At 38.8% G+C, this 23,948-nt stretch overlaps 1 pseudogene; it reads left to right on the forward strand.

Annotated features, from left to right (window-relative positions):
* Positions 1-7,595: 7,595 nt before the first annotated feature.
* On the forward strand, positions 7,596-21,722 carry LOC103729001 (annotated as a pseudogene).
* Positions 21,723-23,948: the final 2,226 nt, after the last annotated feature.

Here is a 23,948-nt window from a genome sequence, read left to right on the forward strand (position 1 = left end):
AAGGAGCAAATTTTTATGCTTTGAGGAATTACCATTTTTAATTATTTTTTAATTTTTAATAACTGCATGATTAGAAGAAGCATTTCACTACAGCTTTAACATATTCAGTGACACACTCCAGAGCAAGAGTACATCTCTTTCACAAGTGGGTGCAAGTTTCTAGGTTCACAGTTGAATTAATACAGTTATATATTATTGAACTCAGTATAAGCCCTGTAAGACATAAAATTGGGTGAGTTTTTAACCTTTAAAAAAAGACCTCCATTTCATTTTAGAATATATTGTTCCTTGAAGAAACTATTACCAAGTACCACAACTGGTCACACACAGACATTTCCTTGAATTTCCCAGGCCTAAGTAACACATCTACAATGCAACCTCTACACCTAAGGCTCATGGAACATAGAACAGGGATAATGAAGAGGACACTAATGAATCTCTCAGAGCTCAATAATGAAGCTCCCTCATGCAGGGGAGGGACAGGAACACAAAAGCCACAAATACCCAGATCAAGAGTGTGCTGAATGATCCCTTTATTTAAACTTCAGCCACCCAAGTCCAGGGACCATCTCAGAAGAAGGGATGGAAAGACTGTAAGACCCAGGGAGGAGGTGCATGACCATATTTCCAGAAACAGAGTCCTACAAGCTCCTGGGAACCTCTTCATATGATTCTGTGGCAATGGTGTCAGCACACACAAGTCCCATGCAAACTCAGGCAGACAATAACCCAGCATAGAACTGGGAAAATGAACGGCAAATCTCAATCTTATCTGAAGGAATGTTGGCGACTAATTGCTGCTAGATGAAGAAGAGTTGATCTTCTTAAAACAAAGGACTCTAGACAGGCTGACTAGACTTAGTGGACAGACTTGCACTGGGGAATGGCTGGGGACACTGACAACCCAGTGGGCTTTAACAGGGATGACAGAGTATATGGGCCTCCAGTGGGGGAGGAGGATTATGGTAGGGTGCCAATGGGAACGGGGGTATAAAGATAATTAAGATTGTTTGAGCTGTTCCATATAAAATGCACAAAAAATTCAATTAAAAACAAGAAAGAAAAGGCAATGTTTAATTCTCCCCATTGTGAATGATGCAGGGCTCCAAAATTCACAGAGCTTACAGCTTTCATTTCAGCAATATGACAAATGGTTCTATACATAAGTAAATAAGGATCTACACATTGTGGTAAGTGCTATAAAGGAAACTTGCAGCATGTTTTGCTGGAGAAGAATCATAATTCAGAAAACATTCATCTTTTCTCTGACCATAACATGGCTACCTTCTGCCCACCATGCAGATGACGATTTAAATGTTACCTCTTGAAGGTGACTTAAGTCACGATGTCCTCTTTTACTCTCCAACAAAGTGTTTTATTTATTACTGACTACCAGAGGAAGAGAGACATCAAGTACAAAGCTCGTAAGGGAGTTAAAAGCTTTCACTGGTGTAACAGAGAGAAGACCCTTGTGACTGAAGAATGGGGCCGAGTGACACAAAACGAGGTCAGAGCTGTAAGCAGAGGCCAGATTAAGAGTTTTGATTTTATTTTGTAGACAACAAAAAGTTAATAACTAGTTAGCATGTGAGTGAAATGGCCAAATTCACATTCTTTTCAGTTATTCTGGTCTCTATACTGAAGTCACAAATCATTAACAAATAACATCTATCACTTTCTTATGCCCACAAACCTTAAAATACGAAGGAAGCAGATGATGTCCTAGAAAAATTTCCCAAAATTGTCTAATTTGTAAGTAGAATGTCTAAGCAATCTAACATCTACACAATTTTTAAAAAGTATATACTAATACTCTACCATTAAAATAGAACCAAATTCAGAATGTTTGTAACTAAGTTGCTTCTGAGCTTAAAGAACAATAAAGGACTTATTGATCTACTTGACTATTCTGCCATAATACTAACAAGACATCCCAACACAAAAAGAAAAGCAAAATTAATAAAAATTAAAATCTGAAACCATTTATTAATAAATCAAATCTAATAATGTATTCAAATAGTTTATTATATGATTAAATAAAAATTATCCCAGAAAAGCATGATTTCAAAATTCTAAGTCTATTAGTATAATTTATTACATTAAAAAATTAAAGGATAAAATATATAACCATTAAATAAAAGTCAAAAATATTTGGGGCAGTAGAGATGGCTCATTGGTTAAGAGCATTTACTACTCTTGAAGAGGACTCAGGTTCAGTTCCCAGCACCCACATCAGTCCACTCACAATCACCTGTAATTCCAATTCCAGGGGCTCCTTTGCCTTCGGGTCTCCAAGGGCACCTGCACTTACGTGGTGCACATTAGCTTATTCAGGCATGCACACATATACACATGAAAATAAATCCTTTTTAAAGTATTTGCGATATTGGAACAGTTCTTCCTGACATGTTCATTAGTGATGTTTAGAATATGTTGTCTCTTCACACATAAGCCTCTCTTATATCATATAATATTTCTTTCTATAACCTTCCTCTATACCTAGTTGTGCCCTAGACCCCAGGAATTTCTAAGTTATAGAAACCTACTTAGGAGCAGGTTAGGCATATATTTCAAAAGACTGGCCTCAGGAAAGCTTTTCATGAAAATAATTTCTATGGCCAAGTAACTTGTACTTTCCTGTAAAGTACTTGCAAATGAAAATTGGTTAATTTAAAGGCTCGGAGAAGTCCTCTGTTACAAGTTAAGTGAACATGGAACACTATTGTTCATACAATGCCTATTAATACCTCATGAATAAATTTTGATAAACATTGCCTTAGATCATGTCACCACAACGTCAGTCCTGGCATCAGTAGCATTTTTTGTCCAGGGCATTGTGTGAAATACTGCTAGAGATACTGAATTGTAAGATACAACCTATTCCCACAGATAATTATAATAAAGTTGAGTCGGAACAAACTAATAAAAAATAAGTAGTGATCTCAGGCAGCAAGGTATAAGTCTCAATGAATAGTCCTGACACAAAGTCCAACAAGGGAACATAGGAGGCAGGATTGCTATAAGTATTTGCAGAAGATTTCTAGGATAATTTAAGACACCAGTAAACCTTGAGGGGAGAGAGAGACAGAGACAAAGACAGAAAGAGACAGAGAGAAATGTAGGTGACATACGTTATTCAGTGTACAGACATCCAGTAAAGCACATCATTAGGTTGTCCCCTGTCACTCAGTAGTAAATCCACATGATATTTCACAAAAATGAATAATAATAAAAGGAAATTGCTCATCAAAGATACAAGAAGAGTAGAGAAAAATTAGTAGCATTGGAAGGTGAAACTTAAAAGTATAAAAGTAGCTATAAAAAATAGTTGACCTGCCTCTACAATAATGTTAATAATGATCCTACTCACTACAGAATACTCCAGTTGAAGAAAATTTGCTTTCTCTTTGTCACAGAAAGAACCCTGAAGTCCTAATTTAGAGGTAGGACTTAAGAAGCCTGAGGTCTTTCTGTAATTCCAGGTTCCCAGGGTGGTGTTTAGAGTCTAAAATCTAAAAGATAAACTCAAAAAAAAAAAAAAAAAAAAAGGTGACCTGGAGACACTCATGTGGCCACCATTTAAGACACTTGTTATGCAACCACAGGCATGCACAGTAAGTTTATCATCATAAAGGAAGAAAGCGGAGCTTGAGACACAGTCAGTTGCTGACTTCTCGTAAACCTAGCACTGTGGCACATGCCTGCAATCCTAACACTCAGGAAGTGAAGGCAGGAAAATCAGAAGTTTAAAGTCACCCTTAGTTACATATGAAGTCCAAAACAATCTGGAATACATTAGACCCTGTCTCAAAAAAATAAAATAAGAAAATGGTTATAAGAAAAAAGATGAGGCTGTCCCACAGAAAGTGATATAGGAAAAATATTTCAAATTAAAGAATACTCTAGTTTCTCTTCAGATTGTATAAATCTTTTGCCTTTTCAAATTAAAGGAATCCTCAGAGAATTTCATATTAAAAGCATAAAGGCTAAAATGTTGGAAGCTGATCCAAACTTAGAAAGAGATATAATAACTTGCCAAAGCATAGGAAAAAAATGCTTACTCCATATTGTAAGTGCTACAATAAAAAGGAAAGTCCAAACCACTTTTTATTGGTAAAGTCAGCTCCTAGTGTCAGGGGATGCTAATCTATCACTACTATTATTATTATCAAAAATTTTAGTTTATTAAAAAATAATGGTTTTATTATGATATTTTCATACGTACATATCATTTTACTTTGTTCATATTCATATTCCCATGACCCTCTGTTACCCCATCCTCTCTGTTGGTCTCCTTCCTTGCCCCAAATTTTATGTATACACATATATGTTTATATATGTGTGTGTGTTTATATATATTCTAGATTCAAGGATGAGAGAAAATATGCTCTATTTGTCTAAGTCTGGCTTTTTGCACTTAACATGGGTCTTTCTCCATCAGTCTGTATCACTCCCCTTTCCCCCCAAGAAGCTTTTCCTCTTAGCATCACACAAACATATCAGCAAGTTAGAGGTTCAGTACATCATCCTAATGGATCATAGCCCCCAACAAGCTGTAGCCTCCACTACTGATGCTGAAGTCTGTCAGCTTCTGTGAGATTCAGTTCCCATGACTCTCAGGAATTAGGAACTCAAGTCCATGATCTTTAAATATGGTTCCTTGTTCATAACCCAGAGTTCTTCAAAGCTGAATCCAAGTTGTGGTCATGCTCAGGTTTTTTGTTTTGTTTTTGTTTCCTTTTCTTTATTTATGTCTGGTTGGAGTATTTCCTCGACTTTGCCTTCCATTCCTGATATTATTTTTTCTGCTTTGTCTAATCTATTGGCGATGTTTTCCACCATGTCTTTTTATTTGATTCTTAGATTTTTCATTTCTAACATTTCTATTGCCTTCATTCAAAAATCTCAGTTTTCTTGTTGGCTTTATCAATCATATTGTTGACTTTCTTCTCCAGGTCCTGAATTTATTTTCTTACCTCATTTATTTATTTGTTTGTCTTTTCTTTGAGACCATTGATCATTTTTTCAGGTAAACTTCTGAATTATTTTTCTGGCATTTTGCCTACTTCAGTGTCTTTGGATTTAGTAACTGAGGAGTTGTGGTCCTTTGGAGAAGTCATGTTACCTTGCTTTTTCATGGTTCAGTGTTGTCATTTACGCATCTGTTGGTTTGGATATCTCCTTCAGTTTTATCTAGGCATCTTATTAGTGTGAAGCCTACTCGTGAGAGCTCAATCCCCAGTACCACTCAGAAAGGAGACAATGAAACTAGAGAGATGGCTCAGTGATTGAAGATGCTCGCTAGAAACCTAACAAAGTTTGAGCCTCAAGACCTACATGGTTGTAGAATAGAACAGACTCCCTCAGATTGTCTTCTGGTCTCCACACATGTGCTGTTCAAGGGATATAGCTAAGGATGTAATCTGCTGGAGCTTTAGAGTTCTTGGCCCCTGTGGCAGATAGGTAGCTCCAAAGGTTGGCTTACCTGCTGATCGTGGGCTTGGGCTATTGGATTCTGCAGTTATCCTCAGGTGATAGGCTCAGCTCCTACTTACTAAGAATGGGGCTAACTCCTTCAATATTTCATTCCCTGAGCCAAGTCTACTGCCTCCTGAACTTTTCCGTGTGTCAGTGTCTGGCCTTCTCCTCTCCATGACTGCCTCCCGTGGCTGTCTTTCAACCTGGAGCTGTGGCAGGTTGTTTCCAGTTTCCTTGATTCTTTACTCTCAGTCCACCAGTTCCCAGGTATCTCAGTCTTATTAAGTTCCATCTCAAAACAGCACCTAAAGCCCTCTAAGCTAAATGGAGGAACAAAATCGATCTCTCCACTGCTGACATTACACCAGAGGGTTCACTGTCTTGTCAGTGAGAACTGTGGGACTGTCCTGTGAGAAGGCAGGATTATCAGTCTTTTATCACTAGGGCTGCCTGACTTCCTTTGGTAGGAGGCTTCTGTTTCCCTTCCTCCTCGGCCAGGGATGGCAGAGCTGAAGCCATGTGCTGCTGACTCCTTTTTGCTGAGCTGCCTTTGTGTTTCTCGTACTTTCCACCACCTGTCCTATCACCGTCTTTGCGATTTCCAACGCTCTTTCTCTCTTTGGAATACAGTCTATTCTTTGTTATCCTGACTCATCTTCTTCTCTCTTTGGAATACAGTCTATTCTTTGTTATCCTGACTCATTTTCTTCACTAGCTCAAAAGAAAGCAACTTCTAATCGCTGTCTTATTTCTGCTGTCTCAAACTATTCTTAAGTGTTTCACAAAGAAAAAATTATTTTAATTCTAAATGTTTCTAATGTACTAAACTAATAAAATCAAAGTTAGGGTTTTTTTTAACTTTCCTTTACGTTTATAACAGACAGTAATAGAGTCCAATATTTTGGCAAATTTAATGAGTCCCAACCAATCATTATTTTTTCATTGATTACCAAGAAGACTCGTATAGTTTCAGGTTTAGTATTTCTACAGTCTCACACTGCTGTTCCAAATAAGGACTATCCGTAAGAATTTGGATTTTAGGATTAAAAAATGCAGGCTGTGAGTGTATATCCCTGGATAGCACTCCTACATTAAACCTCACCTACCCACTGCTCAGGGGCCATTGTGGAAGAGGAGGCAGAAAGGTTGTAAGAGCCAGGGTTGGTCCATGAACATGGGGTAACAGAGGCTTTCCAGCCACTGGAACCTTGCACATGTGAACTTTCAGCAACGGTGGTGTCAAGCACAAGACCCATGCTAACTCAGACAAGGACCCAGAGTGGAGCAGGGGAAATGGGAGGTGGGCCAGCCTAGCCTGGGAACTGTTGGAGACTGATTAGTACTAGATGAGAAAGAGTAGACCTTACTTATGATTTCTAGATAGGATGACTAGACTCCAGTGGATGAACTTGCACCAAAGGATATCTGGGTACAAATGCTTGACTGAATAGAACTTAACATATATGGCAGGATACATGAGGTTCGATGTGGGTGGGGGTGGGGAGACATTCAGGGGGAAGGGAGTCTAAATTTGATTAAGAACTGTTATATGAAATGTACGAAAGCTCAATAAAAGATTTTAATGCAGGATGTAAATACAGATTTGTAAATTATCAGTATGTGGGCAATAATCCTAAAGAAGATAATGTAGAGAGTGGTGTGGATAAAGATGAGGTCTAAGGATGGGGCCTGCAGAACTCCAATCTTTAAAGGTAAAGGAGAGAAGAAAGAACCAACTGAGAAGTGGCAAGTGAGGGAGATGGGAAACAGAGAGTAGTAGGTATCCCAAAGTCCAGGAAAGAGGGGGGTGTTCTGGAGAGAACAATCCACTCTGGACCTGGTGACAGAGACCTGAAGACTGACCATTGTGTGTAATGGCCACTGGTAATCTTGAGAACTATTTTAATAAGATTATTTTACTGAGATTCTAATTAGACTGATTTGAAAGAGACTGGTAAGAGAGGAGAAAGATAATGACTATTGACATTTTGAGGAGGTCTTTCTGTAGGGCATGGCTGAAATGGGATGTGAGGCCTTTCTGTCTTCATCAGATGGTCACGATCACAACATATTTATATTCTGGATAACACAATTACCTGTGGAGCTTATATCAAGAGATGTTGATACCAGAAGATGCAACACTTATTAAAACAATTGCCTTGATAGAAGGTAATAGCTTGTGTTCCAAGTAGAGGAGTTCATCCTAGATAGAAACAGGACCTAACAAAACAGTCAGTCACTTGACTCCTTCAGGACTCAATCACCTCAAATGTAAAGTGAGACAGGACTACAGTAGAGATTCTCAAAGTATTCTCCTTCAACCATAAGCATCAATATCACACATAATTTTATTAAAGAGAGAGGGTGGGAATACTGGTGGCTAAAGGTTTAAGCAGGGATAGTGGTAGGGAGATAGGGGAGAAGAGTAGGTGGTGGTGGTTAATCCAAACTGCGGGTATATAAAAAAGTCTTATGGAACCCACTGCTTTTAAACTAATTTTAAAATACAAGGTTTCTTGAGGAGTTTGAAGGGAGGGACCCTGCAGAAGGGAACAATGTTTTCCCCAGAAGATATGAGTTATTAAAGGAAAATCTCAGTGCCAGGAATGGGCTACCTCTTTGTGAGTTATTGGTCAGAAAGGCCCAGAAATCCAGAAAAAACACAGGATATTTCCTTTGGTCTTAGTTGCCCACCATAACTAGATAAGATCATATTGCCGAATACACAGCACACTTTGGTTGTGGGATATAGAGAAATCAAGCTAGAAGTGACCTGGAAACTTCCTCCCTACTTGGCTACCTTTCATAACGCTGAAAGCTATGATGCAGGATGCTGGGAGATAAAAGTCATCAAAGGAGTCACCCAGCTACAATACCCATCTGCTGTGCAAGATGATCCTGTTGGTACAATAGTGGCATGATTGTTACAGGAGTGACCAGATACTTTTTTTTTTTTTGATACAGGGTCTCTTTGTAGTCCCAGTTGGCCTGGAGCTTACTTTGTAGATCAGGTTGGCCTCAATGTCACAGACATCTGCCTGCCTCAGCCTCCTGAATGCTGGGATTAAAGGCATGTGCCACCACACTCAAATCCAACTGCTTCCTGATTGAAGTTGAGGTCTCCTCTACAGGAAGGAATTCGTGTCTGGTACTATGAACCTGGTCAAAAGTCCATGGCTGAGGCATCAGCCCAAGGTGGGGGCCTACTTCTATTGTTTTGCTGGATGAGTATGTTGTCAAACTGCCTTTTAAATATGTGTGTTTATGTCCATACATTAGTGATGTTCTCGATCTTTGTCAGAGAAACTTCTTTTACAGTGGAGATCAGACAGTTTAAAGACTCATAGCTGGTCAAAGTGCTGAGAATAAATGACTATTGAGTGGTCAGCCCCCCAGGCTCAAGGAGCATTGTGGAAGAGGGCCTAAAAAAGAACATCAGAACTTGAAGAGAGGAAGGAATGCTCTCTTCTGGACATGACATGGCTATTGCACTCATGAATTCACAACAGCCATAGTTAACTGCACAAAACCCTATACAAGATCAAGCCAGTCTACAGTTTAGCATGGATGAAAGAGGCTACGTGGCTCTACACTTAGCTGAGATGCTACTGGCAATTGATGACTGCTGGGGAAGGAGGAGCCATTTTTCTTTAGAGGTTGGCCATGCTATAGTAGGTGGCTCCACATGTATGCCTATATAGGTGTCACTAACTGGACTCAGTGAGTTATGAGGAAGATGATGGTATAATGATGATGATGATTATGATGATGAAGAAGAAGAAGAGGGGGAAGAGGAAGAGGAGGGGGGATATGAAAATATGAAAGTATTGAGGAGATCCCGAGGGGAGTCTGGATATGATAAAAATACATCACATACATGTATGAAATTGTCAAAGAATAAATTTAAAATATTCTTTAAGGGGCTGGAGAGATGGCTCAGTGGTTAAGAACACTGGTTGTTCTTACAGAAGACCTGGGTTTGAATCCCAGCAGCCATATGGCAGCTAACAACTGTCTGTAACTCCAGTCCCAGGGGATCCAACAGCCTCTTCTGACCTCTGCGGGCATTGCATGACATGGGTGCACTTACGTGATATATATATTCTTTTTAAAAAATCATTGAAAAAGTAAACTCTCAGATCCTATCCAAGACTACTAAATTACAAACTTTGGAATTAAAGCCTAGAAATCTGCCTTAACCAGAAATTCTGGTAGAGAACAACTGGACTATAATATTTAACATGCCTTCTTCCTCAATCATCTGTCAATCTGTTTCACCTTTTTATTAAGTTTTCATAATACTGCAGTACTATATTCACAAAAAGATTCTTAATCTCAAGCTGTTGTCTAACTTTTTCAGTTCAGAAAGCTAAATGTCTATATTCAGTCTCCAAGATAATAATGCCATTTATATATCTTAAAACATATTCATAAACATTTCCAAAATAATTTTTTCATGGTGGTATATTCAACTCAGCTTTGAAAGCATCAGCAAAGCTTATATCCTTTTTCTGTCTGTTTTTTAATAATATATAAGTGCACATTTTAGTGAAAAAAGATCTTTGGGACTTAAAAAATCTATGAATCTCAAGTTGTTTGGAGTTATTTTGTCTTGCTTAAAGTGTATTATCCCTCAGGAGCAGAGCAGACAAGGAAAGACAGGTGACATTAATCCAGCTGTATACTGTTGTTCTTTGTGGACTTGGGTCTCTCCAGCCACACACTTGGAGGAAACTTCATACAAACAGAGGAAGCCAGATTCTTTCTGGGAGAACTTAGTAGCTGACTTACTACATTGGATATTGATGCCTGCTAAAGATAAAACCTGGGAAAAGACCTCCAGGTCCCATTCTCCATTGTTGCTGCCTGGGTCCAATGTGTATGTCTGAACTGTATACACATTTCCCGGGGTGGGGGCACCATCAGCACACAGCTGTCTGTGACAGGATTGCTGATGTTTACAGTAGCAAGTCAGTGCTGCTTTATGCCAAAGTGTGGTGTTTCTTATTTTAAAGATGAGAACAATTCCTTTTTCCCCCAACTCCATTGTTACTTGGTTTACTAGATTTTCAGGAGGAGGAAGCAGTAAATTACTAAAGAAAAAGTGTATACCTCACAAGGGTGTGCTTGTTTGAATTTAGACAAAGTTTGACATGCCAATCAGATGTGATACAGATTCTCTCTGCTTTACAAAAATTGGTTTGAGGAAGTAAAAATAAAAAACATTAAATACTTTCCCACGTTGATATCCACACCTTTCTAGAATTTCCAAGTTAAGAGAGCTGTCTTAATTGTCCAGCTTGATGATTTCAGAAAGCCAGTTGATTAGCAATCAGGAAGGCCTCTGCCAGCCTAGAACACTGCCAGCAAGTCCTCTCTCTATGGTCTCCTAAGACCCTTTTATACTAATTCCACGAATTAACATTGCATTCTCCCACCAGTGTCTGTGAGTGAAGATGTGTTGGGGAAATAGGGATAGTTATTTCCTCAATCACAAAGGAAAGGTTTACCATAAGTGAAATTTATTTGCAAACCACATCTGTTGAACGCCAGTATTAAAAGCAGGTAAATATAGTCTTGCCTTTAATTTAAAGAAGCCATCTATTTCTTCACTGTATTAGTAATTCTTTTCTGAGCATCTGTCAGTTTCTGCTTAGCCCATTCATTTTCTTTTCTGATCCTGCAGTGATTCTCAGTTCTGGCTGTATATTGGAGTCATGGTGACAACATGAAAAAGACCTATTCAAACTCAAACCAGACAAAAACCCAGCATAGAGCTGGGGAAATGGGGGAATGTAGATGGACATAATCTTATGCCTCATCTCAGACCCTTAGAAGCAGAACCTGCCTTTTAATAAGATCACTTTAAAAGTGCTCTAGTTAGTTTCCCTAATATTGGTCTCTAACATTTTAAGTCTTCATTTTCTCTATCGGATTGATTTAGGCTCACATCTCTGTTACAATGGTAAATTACTACTTATAAGGAATCATCACATTGAAATTGATAAAATATATTGTCTAGATTATTATAAATGAACCAATTACATTAATACATTTTTTCTTTGTATCTGTGTGTAAGTGTGTTTCACTGGGGACCAAATCCAGACCCTTGTGCATGCTAGACTAGCACTCTACCACTGAGCTACATCCCCAGAACTTTAATATATTTACATAAATGGGTATTTCTAGCTTGTTAAAATTCTGTCTTTGGGGCTCAAGAGATGGATCAGTTGACAAAGTATTTATTGTGTAAGCATGAGAACCTGAATTCAGAGCTTCAGCACCCATGTAAAATCCAGGCAGTCAGCCTAGTTGAAATGGCAAGCTCTGGGTTCAGTGAGAGATCCTGTCTCAAAAATAAGGTGGAGAAGGATCAAGGAAGACATCTGATATCAGTCTCTTGCCTCCAAATGCACCCTCACAAGTGAGTACATACACATGCAAGCACACATACACACACACACACACACACACACACACACAAACACACACAAATTCTGCCTTTGGTAATATGTAAGACAAGCCTGAGAAAACCTCAGCACTAACTCAGGAGTTCAATGTTGTACTAAGTTCAATTATTTATTTACAAATATAATAAACACTAAAATCTGAGGGTTGAACTTTTAAGACCTAGTTAGGCTTTTAAGACCTTTATTAACTTGAAGCACTATAAGTGTCCAAATCAAGCCAGCATTCAGTTTAGAAATGAATATCATGCATCCTCTCATCTCATTCCTTTCACCACCACCAGCAGCAGCACCCATAATAGGAAACTCATTACCCCCCTGGATAATCCATTGCATCTTTAGTCAGTTCTGTAATCTATTGTAGTGTGTGTGTGTGTGTGTGTGTGTGTGTGTGTGTGTTATACACTATGCAGCACTGAAAAAAGTACTCCATATTTCTTTCAATTAAAAAGCTTGCTTATGGATAATTTTGTACTTTTAGAGATAATGGAACAGTCTGTAGTAAGAAAATTCCTATGCATTTTTTGTCTTTTTTTTTTTTTTTTTGAGACAGGGTCTCCCAGTAGCCCCAGCTGGCCTGGAACTCACTATGTAGACCAGGCTGGCTTTGAACTCACAGAGCTCCTCCTGCCTCTGCCTCCTGAGTGCTTGGATTAAAGGTGTGCGCCACCACACCCGGTTTCTATGCATATTTTTTACTGTAATCCTAATCCTGTAAATCCTAATGGATGTTTAGTAGGTAAGGTGAGATGTAAAGACTGGTTAAGGAAATAGAGTCCTTGCCCTCAAATAGTTGCCACCCAACCATATACAGAATAAATCAAGAGTTAGATGCTTTATTATAATTGATAAAACAAGGGTAAATGCATGGCCATAAGAGGTCATGGGAACACCTAACCTAGTGAAGAGGATAAACATGACATCTGTGCTGAGTCTGAAGCATAAGCGTTCTAAGTCATTTCTGCCCATTCTTGAATAGATTGAAAGGGCTTTTATCTTTTCACCAAAGTTCTGATGAGTCTGTCTTAACTAACAGTGACTTTCTACTTGACATTTGGTTTTCAAAACTCAGAATAAGCCAATGTAGAAATCCATTCCCATCCTCTGATTTAAATCTTGATCCTCTTCAAGGCCCTGTCAATGTACTGGGCCAGAAAGAGGAAGGAATGGGATAAGCATCTTTCCTTAACTAGTCACTGTGACAGCTTCCTCAACATGTCTCTGCTCTCCTCCTCCTCTTCATCTTCTTTTGTTCTTTTTTGTTGTTACTTTTGATTTGAGATAGGATCTCACTATGCATCCCAAGACTTCTCTTAATGCCTCCACTTTGCAGGCAACTAAATTCAACCTCTTATGGGGCATGTGTGTGAGCTCCTATCCATCACACTGTCCCACACTCCCTATTCTACACTGACCCACTGCTCTCTCCCACAGCTTCCAGGAACTGCCACACACACCCCTTACCTGACAGATATTCCTTATAGCTAGGATATTGTCAAGATAGATAGTCAATCCAACAACTTCTTATAAGTCCCAACATCCAGTTTTTCAGACACAAGGCTGGCTCGCCAAAAGTCAATCATATTTCTAAACACTGAAGTAAACAATTAAAAAGTAAAAATTAAAAACAATATTGCTTAGACTATCACCCCAAACACTCAGATATAAATGTAACAAAAGTATACAGGTTCTGTATGTTAAAAATCATGAATGAAAATACATACCATGTTCACAAATTAGAAGATTTGATATACCCAAAATGCCAATTCTTCCCCAAATTGATCTATGGATTTAACATAAGTCTAATTAAAATTCCAGCAAAAGTTTTTGTATATACAAACTGATGTCTTAATTTATATGGAGAGAAAAAGAAACTATAACAGTCAAAATTGTGAAATGGAACCAAGTTAAAGAATTCACATTGATTCGCACATTACTATAAACATACAATAACCGGAGCAGTGTGTTGTCAGAGAAGGGACACAATCAGAAAACAATGGAAAAATAAAGAAGCACATAAATAATGACTTCTTGATATTGAAAAGCGTATAAAGACATTCAAGGGGGGAAAATGGTAGTAGAACACATAAACGTACTTACGCAAAAAATAATAACCCCAGTTTAAACCTTACACTTTACACAAAAATAAAATGAATAATCTAAATGTAAAACAGAAAGCCACAAACTTCTAAAAGAAAACTCATAAGAAAATATACTTGACCTGGATTTAGGCAAAAAATTCTTAAACAGCACACTGAAAGCAAATTAATTTTAAAAATTAACAAAGCATGCCTCATCAAAATGAAAAACCCTCCCTCTGAGGTCCCTCAAATAGGCAAATATAGAATTGTTATATGACCCAGAAGTCCACTCCTACATGTTTAGACAAAAGATCTGAAGTGGGAACTCAACCCAATACTGCACACCAATATTCACAGAAGCATTATTCACAATAAAAATGTAAAACAGCCCAAGTGGCCATCAAAAGTGAATGGACAAAATGTGGCATACACATACAATGAAATATTATTTGAATTTTAAAATGAATGAAATTCTGATAGATGCTACACTGTGAATGAACCTTGAAGACACTGTGATTAGTGAAATAAGTCAGCACAATGTTGTATGACCTCACTCAAAGACAAGACAGACAAACTCATAAACAGAAGTAGAAGTTTACTGGGAGTTGGGTGTGGTGGTGCACACCTTTAATCCCAGCACTTGGAAGACAGAGGCAGGTGGATCTCTGTGAGACTGAGGCCAGCCTGATCCACATAGTGAGTTCCAGGCCAGCTGGGGCTAGAGGGAGACCCTGTCACAAAAAGACCAAAAAAAATTACTTCAGGCCATGTATATTTGTAAGGTGTATGGGAAACAAAAACCAGGTTCATATTTAGACTTTAATCTCAGCACTTGGGAGGCAGAGGCAGGTAGATCTCTGTGAGATAGAGGCCAGCCTGGTCAAAGGAGGGAATGGAGAGTTATTGTTTACTAGGTATTGAATTTCTGTTTAAGGTAATGAAAATATTTTTTAAAATAATGATGATTGCCCTCAATACTACACAAGTAATTAATTCCACCAAAATGTGCACTTAAATGGTTAGAATAATAAGTTTATGATTTTATATTCATCCATGCTACAATACATTTTCAAACATAGGAAGAAAAATATTTCCTCTACGAAAACCACTGATAAGAGATTCAAAGGACAAGCTAAAAAGGGATAGAAATATTAATAAATCACTTTCCATTAAAGGACTAACATCCAGTATAAATGACTCTCAAAGCTTAGCAGAATGCTCAACACCTTCGGCCATCAGGGAAATGTGAATTAAATCCAGAATGATGCATCACCATATTCTAACCTGTTAGAATCATTGAAATAAAATTTTTAAATTTTTATAATCATTAAAATAAAATTTTTAAATGGACTAGAAAGATGGCTTAGTCAGTAGAGGTGCTTGTTGTGTAAGCCTGGCAACCTGAGTTCAATCCCTAGAACCCACATAAAGGTGGAAAGAAATTGTCCTGACTTCCGCACATGCACTATGACATGCATGCACACAGGCACACATGTCATGTACATACACACACACACACACACACTAATAATAAAAATAAATAAATAAATTTAAAGATATAAGAATATCAAGTACTGGGTAGAAGAACTAGACTTCTCATGTGTTACAGATGAAATTCAAAGTGATTGTAGCTACTCTGATAAACAATTTGATACTTTCTGATGAAATTAAACAAGCAATTGTCATATAACTTAGCAATGCCAATTTATACTACAGAAACGAAAATTTTAAACTACGTATTTTAGCAACTCCATTTATCATCACCAAATCTAGAAATAATTCAACTGTATTTCAGTGGGTGAATAAACTATGACTCATCTATCAATGGAACATTATTCAGCAACAAGAAGGAACCAACTGCTGATATCTCATTCAGCCCAGGCTCCATATACAACAAAATACCAGTGGCAGGATGACTTCAGTGATGGACATTTTTTTCTCACATTTCTACAGGCTGGAAAGTCCGAGACCAAGTTGCCTTTGAATTAGCAGCTTCTCATTGTATCCTTACAAGGAAGGAGGAAGCTCTGCTCTCTTTCTCTTAAGATAATGACACTAATCCCATCATACAGACTCCGCACTCATGACCTAACCCAAACTTAATTACTTCTGAAAGGCCCTACCTCCCAATGCTATCATATGGGGAGTTGGGGCTTTAATATGTCAATTTGGGGCCCAGCACAAACATTCAGTACAGATGAAAAAACGTCAGCAAATATCAAAGACATCACGTTGACTGAAAGAAGCCAGTGTCAAAATGTAGCATACTATGTGTTTCAATTTATATGCTATTGCGGGAAAGGTAAAACTATATGGACAACTACAGTGGTTGCCAAAGGATAGAGCAGATAAAGTTATGACAACAAAGGGACAGCATGAAGTAGTGTATATATTGACAAAACTGTTATGTATCCTGATGGTGAGAAACGTTAAAATAATTTATATATGTGTTAAAACCCCTAGAGACGAAACTCTCCCCCAAAAAGAAAATGATACCAGATTCAATTCAGAGAGCTAAGGTCAAAAAAAGGGCATTTTTTAAAAAAAACCTAACTGTACTACATGTCTTATCATTGCTATTCATAATTGGGCTACAGAGATGGCCTATTTAAGAGAAAATTTTTTTAAGTAATAGAATGACCGTTAACCTTAAAAATGTCAAAACAACAAACAACATGGAGACAATGCCAGGATCCACCTCTAGTCATGGGAAGAATCACAGGGGGAGAAGTACACCTTCTTCTCCAGTTTGGCCTCCAGAGTAGGGCCTGAGCCTGAGGAAAGAGAAGAGTAGGTACAGACAGAAGTCACCGCATAGGGAGCTCTGCAGGAGGCAGGGGAGTTCTTTTCTTCCACTTAAAAAAATATTGATTCTTTGAAAATTTTCATGCAATGTATTTTGGTCATATTCAGATCCCCTTCCTTATCTCCATGCCCACATTGGTACCACACCCCTCAACTTCATGTCCTCTATTATTATGTTTTTAAGGTCAATTGAGTCTAATTTGTGTCTCCAGATGCTCTTGAGTGTGGACCCATCTCCTGGAGCCTGGTCATCCTATCCAGCACCAAACCCTTAAAGAAAACTATGTCCATTCTCTCCATTCCTGTTCAATATAGTGCTTGAAGCTTTAGCTAGAACAGTAAGACAAGTGAAGGAAATAAAGAGGGTACACACTGAAAATGAAGAGGTCAAAGTATCCTTATTTGCAGATGATATGAGTGTATCCATTAAAGACTCCACCAGAAAACTCCTGTTAAACACATTCACTCCCACTTTTGAAGGGAGCGATTCAGAGGGCTATCCACTGGGTTTCTAAGTGCAAGAAGTCTCCAAAGAGCTGAGCACAACCTCAGGCATAGCACCCCAAAGGAGGCTGCTGGAGTGTGTTCCCTGGAAGCTGTCCCAACAAGAGCGGCCAACATATGTACTAGAGCCGAAACTAACCCTCCCCTGGGTTAAGGCTCTCTATGAAGGGGAAGTTCCCAGTACAATATTGCCAAGGAATTCGTTAGAAATGACAAAATTTACATAGTCCATCCTCTGGTCTTCTTGGTTACAATGGAAATAGAGAAAGACAATTTCTTTCTTTCTTCAGCTGAAGAGGAGACTTCTAGGCTGCTTTGTGCCAAAGAACTATTTATTTAAAATTTCAAAGTGACAGTAAATTCTTTAAAATAAAATAAGATTATAGAGGTGAATATGTACCTCAGTTTTAATTAGTATGTGTAGAACACTAATGCACAGTTTTTGTGTCTTGAAATATGTTTTACTAAGTATATTATATATTCTTTGTTCTTGTATTTCTCTTCTTTCCTCCCATTTTGATAGAGTTGGTGTATGTACCACAAATATCCACCAGAGGGAGACTCAAGACTGTATTTCCCCCTTGGGGCTTCTTCAGGTTTAATCAGTCGGCTTCAGCCAAAATCTGTATGCATCGGCATGTTGGTATAGTGAGGCAATCCAAGATGGAGGAAATATTTATGGTCTGGAAATAGATAAAAGGCTAAAGAGGAAAGGGAAGGTTCTGTCCTCCTTAAAATCCCTGCTTTTCCTCTGGGGTTGGCGTGACTTTCTCCTTCAATCCTCTGGGGTTTGCAGAACTGGCCTATGTGCTTTCAAAAGCAAAGACTTTAGGCTTCCTGGCAACGTCCAAGCTGAGCAAACTGTACAGGAATACTCCCACTCCACCTACCCACTGCCAGAGGAATGTGTCATTCAGCGAACAGGAAGCACTTGCCAAATTCAAGAGATTCCTTAAGGGACTATAAATCCTCTGACAGCCAAGAGAAATCCAGTCCCTGACCATGCCACAGAATTTGGTGGAGGATGGGTTTAGTCTTCCTTAGAAGTCTTCATTTGTTAATTCAGTCAACAAAGAGGAAAATTTTATTTCTATAAAGGTGTCTCTAGAGGCTGGAGATAAAGCTCAATGTTAGAATATGTGATTACCATTTGTGTGGCCTTGGGTTCAATCTCCAGCACCACAAAAAAGAAAAAGTATCTTTGATCATAGGAAATTTCTAACAATTAAATGAGCCCACCATTAAAAGCATCCAAAGGCTATTCTAAAACGGATTTCTGAATTGAATTTGCTGTTAGTGTAGTTTACATTGAAGAACCTAGGAAGATTCTATTATGGACAAAGGGGAATTCAAAACTACAGTGCCCGGTATGATTGTCCACACCTGTAATCTCAGGACTCAGGAGGTGGAGACAGTTCACTACCAGCTTGAGCTGTATAAGCTAGATCCTGTCTCAGAAAAGCAAGAGCTACTGTAGATGTAACTCAGTGGTAGAGTGTTTCCCTAGCATGTGAAAGCCCTGGGTTTGATCTCCAATACCAGAGGTGAGAGAAAAAAATCCCTAGAGAACACTTCTTGACAAGTATTGATTAATGCACCAGTACAACTGCCAGGGTGTTTCACTCCACAATTCTTTTCAAATAAATCTGAGGGCTGAAGGGATGGCTCAGCAGTTAAGACCACTGGTTGCTCTTGCAGAAGACCCAGGTTCCGTTCCCAGCACCCACATAGTGGCTAACAACTGTCTGAAACTCCAGTTCCAGAGGATCCAATGCTCTCTTCTGACCTCTATGGGCACTGCATGACACAGGTGTACTACATACATGCAAGCAATACACTCATACACATAAAATAAAAATAAAATATTTAAAATAAATCTGACATATGTGGTCGCACAATTACTTTCCATTCATGATCACCTAATTTCTCACATTAAGTCCCCAAAATATAGCATGAAAATGAAAATTAAATTAGACTTCATCTTACTACCCACTAGTAAACAAAACACCTTTTCATGGCTTGGCTATAAAATACTGAAATAAATAAACTCTAAATTTTTTACATTTATTTATTTATTTACTTATTTATTTTGTGGGGGTGTGGGGGTGAATGCCCATGTGTGACAAGGTATGCGTGAATGTCAGAGGACAACATGCAGAAGTCAGATTCTCCTACTATGAGGGTCCCAGTTAGCAAATTCAGGTCTTTAGGTTTGGCAGCAAGAACTTTTACCAGCTGAGCTGGCCCAAAATAAATTTTAAATTTCACTTTAATATCTATAATTTGGGACCTACAAATAAGGGGTAACATAAAAGTAAAGTTATGGCAAAGAAGTGTTTTCCCCTTAGTAGTTGAACAGACTGGTAGGTCTGGGAAAGCAATGTGTACTGGGTGGTTTTTGCCAACTTGACACAAACTAGAGACACTTGAGAAGGGGGAAATTCAATTAAGGAATTCCCTCCATCAGACTGGCCTGTGTGGCCATGTTTGTGAAGCATTTTCTTAATTGCTAATTGATGTGAAGGCCCACCTCATTGCTGAGATGAGATGTGGGGGATGTTTGCCATCCCTAGGCAGGTGGGCCTGGGCTGCATAAGAAAGATAACTGAGCAAGCCAGAAAGCAGCATTCCTCCATGGGTTCTGCTTCAGTTCCTGCCTCCAGGTTCCTACCTCGAGTTCCCGCCTGACTGCCCTCAGCAATGGACTATGACCTGGAAGTCGTAATTAGTCATAAGCTAAAATAAAACCTTTCCTCCTGCAGTTGGTTGTGGTCAGTGTTTTATCACAGCAATTGAAAGCAAACTAGAACACAATGACTGGTTGAGACTTAAAGCTCACGGTTAGCTCATAGGTTAAGAGTTAAAGCTGATTAATATCACAGGTCTAGAGTAGGAAAAAACAGGGCCTTAACATTCTTTTCCTTGAACTCACATTGACTGAGCGAATCAGGAGGAAATGACAGAAGTTTTTAGTGAGGTCCCTTCACCCACAGGTTCTCCTCTGGCAGGGTTCTCACTAACACCCAGTACTGCAGCTACTGCTGCAACAACACAGGGCGAGCTGGGACAGCCACAGGACTGTGGTCACAGCAGAGCTCGGTGTTCAGGGCTCTCATGATGCCTGCTAAAGTCATGGGAACAAATGGGAATTTGTCACTGCTTCTGCTAGTAATACAGTAAAACAGAAACTTGGGGAAAAAAATGAACAAGCATAAAATGCAAACTTAGTTGCATCTGTGTTGGTCTGGAAGAGGTGATCTGAACAACTGCAGAGACTCTGACACCTCACCATTTCCTTGTGTCCATAAACAGACACAGAATTGCAAGAACTTTTACAGCCAAAGGTTAATCACAGAAGTGGATCAGTTTCCATCTCCCAGAAACAAATCTATACAAGAAATCTGATGACATGTTCCTGGATTGACCGTAAAAACCATTTTCCCAAATAATATCAGCTAAGTCTCTGGATTCTATCCCTGGGACTATCCCCAAATTCATTGGGGAAATCATTGTATTAAATCAGTTTGGTTTTACCAGAGCATGACATGATTTGCTAGGCTATGTCATACAACCACATAATTAGTATGGATGAAAACACTATTAATTAGAGATAAGCATCTGTCCAAGAGTTTGCTATAATTGAACCTTGTGGGGATTTATCTCACTACTTTGCCAACCTCAAATACAAAATAAATTTAGATGTGAAAATGGAGTGCTTCATCTTTCCATCTTACAGGAATAAGTGCTTATGATGCTTCTTTCAAAGAACAAAGTTTTGTTCAGCAATGAGCTTTAAATTGTAGAAGTATTTTTATAACTTTCTAAATGTTGCCTTTTAAAAATAATATACATTCATACCCTAAAAATAATTATACTTGGGTCTTAAAAACAATTCTTTTAGAGATATTGTCAAAAACTAATTTAAAAAAAAAGGCCCTTTTCTCAGCTACCACCAAGTCCTGGGCCCTTCTGAGGAAGTAAGGCCATGCTGGGATAAGGGCCTCACTTCATCAAGTGACAGCCACTCTGGCCCATAGTCTGCACCATAACTTCCACCTCCAAGCTCACCTGCATCTACTCTGCCTTCATCCTGCACAATGTTGACGTGACCATCACAGAGGATAAGATCATGCCCTCATTAAAGCCTCTGGTATCAATACTGAATCTTTTTGGTCTGGTTCATTTGTAAAGGCCCTAACCAAAGTCAGCGATTGGAAGTCTCATCTGTAGCACAGGAGCTAGTGGACCTGCTCCAGCATCTGGTGTCCCTCCAGTACACGGTCCTTCCCCCTCCACTGTGCTACCCAGCTAAGGAGATAAAGTAGAAGCAAAGAAAGAAGAATCTGAGGAGTCTGACGATGAGATGGGCTTTATTCTTTTTGACTAAACCTCTTGCTAGACATGTTCAATAAATAGCTGAATCTGCCAGGTGCTGCACACCTTAAGCCCATTCCAGCACTAGGGAGGCAGAGACAGGCAAAGCTCTATGATATCAAAGTCAGCCTGGTCTGCATTGAGTTCCAGACTAGCTGGGGCTACAGGAAGACACTGTCTCAAAAAAAATAAATAAATAAATAAATAAGTAAAAAAAAATAAATAAAACACCTATTACATTCTTTTTTAAACTTTTAGATCTTATTGGTTATCCATTTCATTATGAAGAATAGAAACTGAACATGATAAGATGATCAAATTTCTTTAAAATCAACTTTTTAATGACAAAAATTATCTCAAACCTTATAGAGTGTTCCTTAACAGCAAAGCTGTAAGGTTTAAAATCCCAATAATTCATTGTCTGCCCAGGATGACTTGAGTTTGAGAGTAAATATTTCAGTAGATGAGGATTCTAGCCTTCGGTTGGACCAAATCAATATAATAATAGGTTATCAGTTTACCAACAAAATGGAAAATAATAATAAGCGTTCTCAATAGTGAGCATCCACTATGGCCCACATACCATTATTTATTAGTTAATTAATTATATAATGAAGAGTAACCTATAGGCCCACTTTAAAGTTTAGAGATAAGAGACAGCATGCTGTTTTCACGAGGACTCCACATAGTTCAGTACAGGCAGAACATGGAGCTCCAAAAGGAAAAGGAAAGAGAAGAGGCACAAGAGATGAACCAGCGCGCAATAATGAAGGATCTTTAGGTCAAATAAAGGGTTTTTTGACATTCATATTTTATAAAGGAAGGAAAGATGGAAGGAGAGAGGGAGGGAGGGAGGAAAGAAAGGAAGAGAGGATGGGAGACCACTGAAGAGTTTTAATTGGAGAAGAAATTTATATTGCAGATGCATTTCTCTAGCAGCAGTATGGAGTTGTGCAACTAATCTAAGAGAAATAAAAGCCGGAACAAAGATGACATGGGAAATGAGAAAATTAGAAACATGACAGAAAGTAATTGGAATCAACAGCTCAAGCAATTATTTCAATGAGGGAAATCTAGGGATGGAGGAGAAGCTAAAACTGATTGTCATGTCTCTGCTTCGGACAGCTAGATGAATGGAGATGCCATTCATTGAGATACAAAGAAGGAACATGTTTTAAAAAGAAAATCATGGTCCAGTTTTGGTCTATTGAATGTAAGATGCTGCTGAAATATTTAGCTAATCAGAAAAACCAGTAATAGGCACATAAATGTACAAGAAGGGATTTATTATGGAAATTGGTTCATGCAATTATGAAAGCCAAGAAGTCCCAAGAGGGGCTGGAGAGATGGCTCAGTGGTTAAGGGCACTTGCTGTTCTTGTGGAGGTCCAGAGTACAGTTCCTAGCACCCACATGGCAGCTCACAACTATCCATAACTCTAGTTCCAGGGGATCTGATGTCCTCTTCTGGCCTCCACATGTACAATAAAAATAAATAAATTAGCTGGGCATGGTGGCGCACACCTTTAATCCCAGCACTCGGGAGGCAGAGGCAGGCGGATCTCTGTGAGTTCAAGGCCACCCTGGTCTACATAGTTCCAGGCCAGCTGGGGCTACAGGGAGACCCTGTCTCAAAAAGAACAAAAATTAATTATTAATTAATTAATTAATTAAAAAAGAAGTCCCAAGGTATGCCATCTGTAAGCTAGAGAACCAGGAAAGCTAGTGGTATAATTCAATCTTGAGTCAAAAAGGCCTGAAAATCCAGGGGAATAAAGCATGGCACTTGTTTATATATCAGAGTCTAAAGTCCTGAGAACTAGAAATGCCAATGCCTGAGACCAGGAGAAAAATGGGTCCCAGCTCAAGAAGGGTGAATTTTCCCTTCCTCCACTTTTTCATTCTCTCTTCAGTGGATTGGATGATGCCCACCTGTATTAATGAGGACAGATATCTTTACTTGCTCTACTGATTCAAATGTTAATGTACCCCAGAAACACTCCCACATACACACCCAGAAATAATGTTTTTCCAGGTGTCTGGATATCCTGGTCAAGCTGATGCATAAAATTAACTATCACACATGAAGTTGGGAGGGGGGTGAGTTGTTGACCCGCTTGTTCATGGACCCAAGGTCTCCCGATAGCCAAGTGTAGGTGTTCCTATGTTAACAAGAAGATACAAGACTTAAAATGCATGTTCGTTGTACACAGGGAGTGGGAGGGAGAGTTGGGGTGGAT

This window comes from Nannospalax galili, unplaced genomic scaffold (assembly GCF_000622305.1).
Source record: "Nannospalax galili isolate Female #2095 unplaced genomic scaffold, S.galili_v1.0 scaffold511, whole genome shotgun sequence".
Lineage (NCBI taxonomy): Eukaryota > Metazoa > Chordata > Mammalia > Rodentia > Spalacidae > Nannospalax > Nannospalax galili.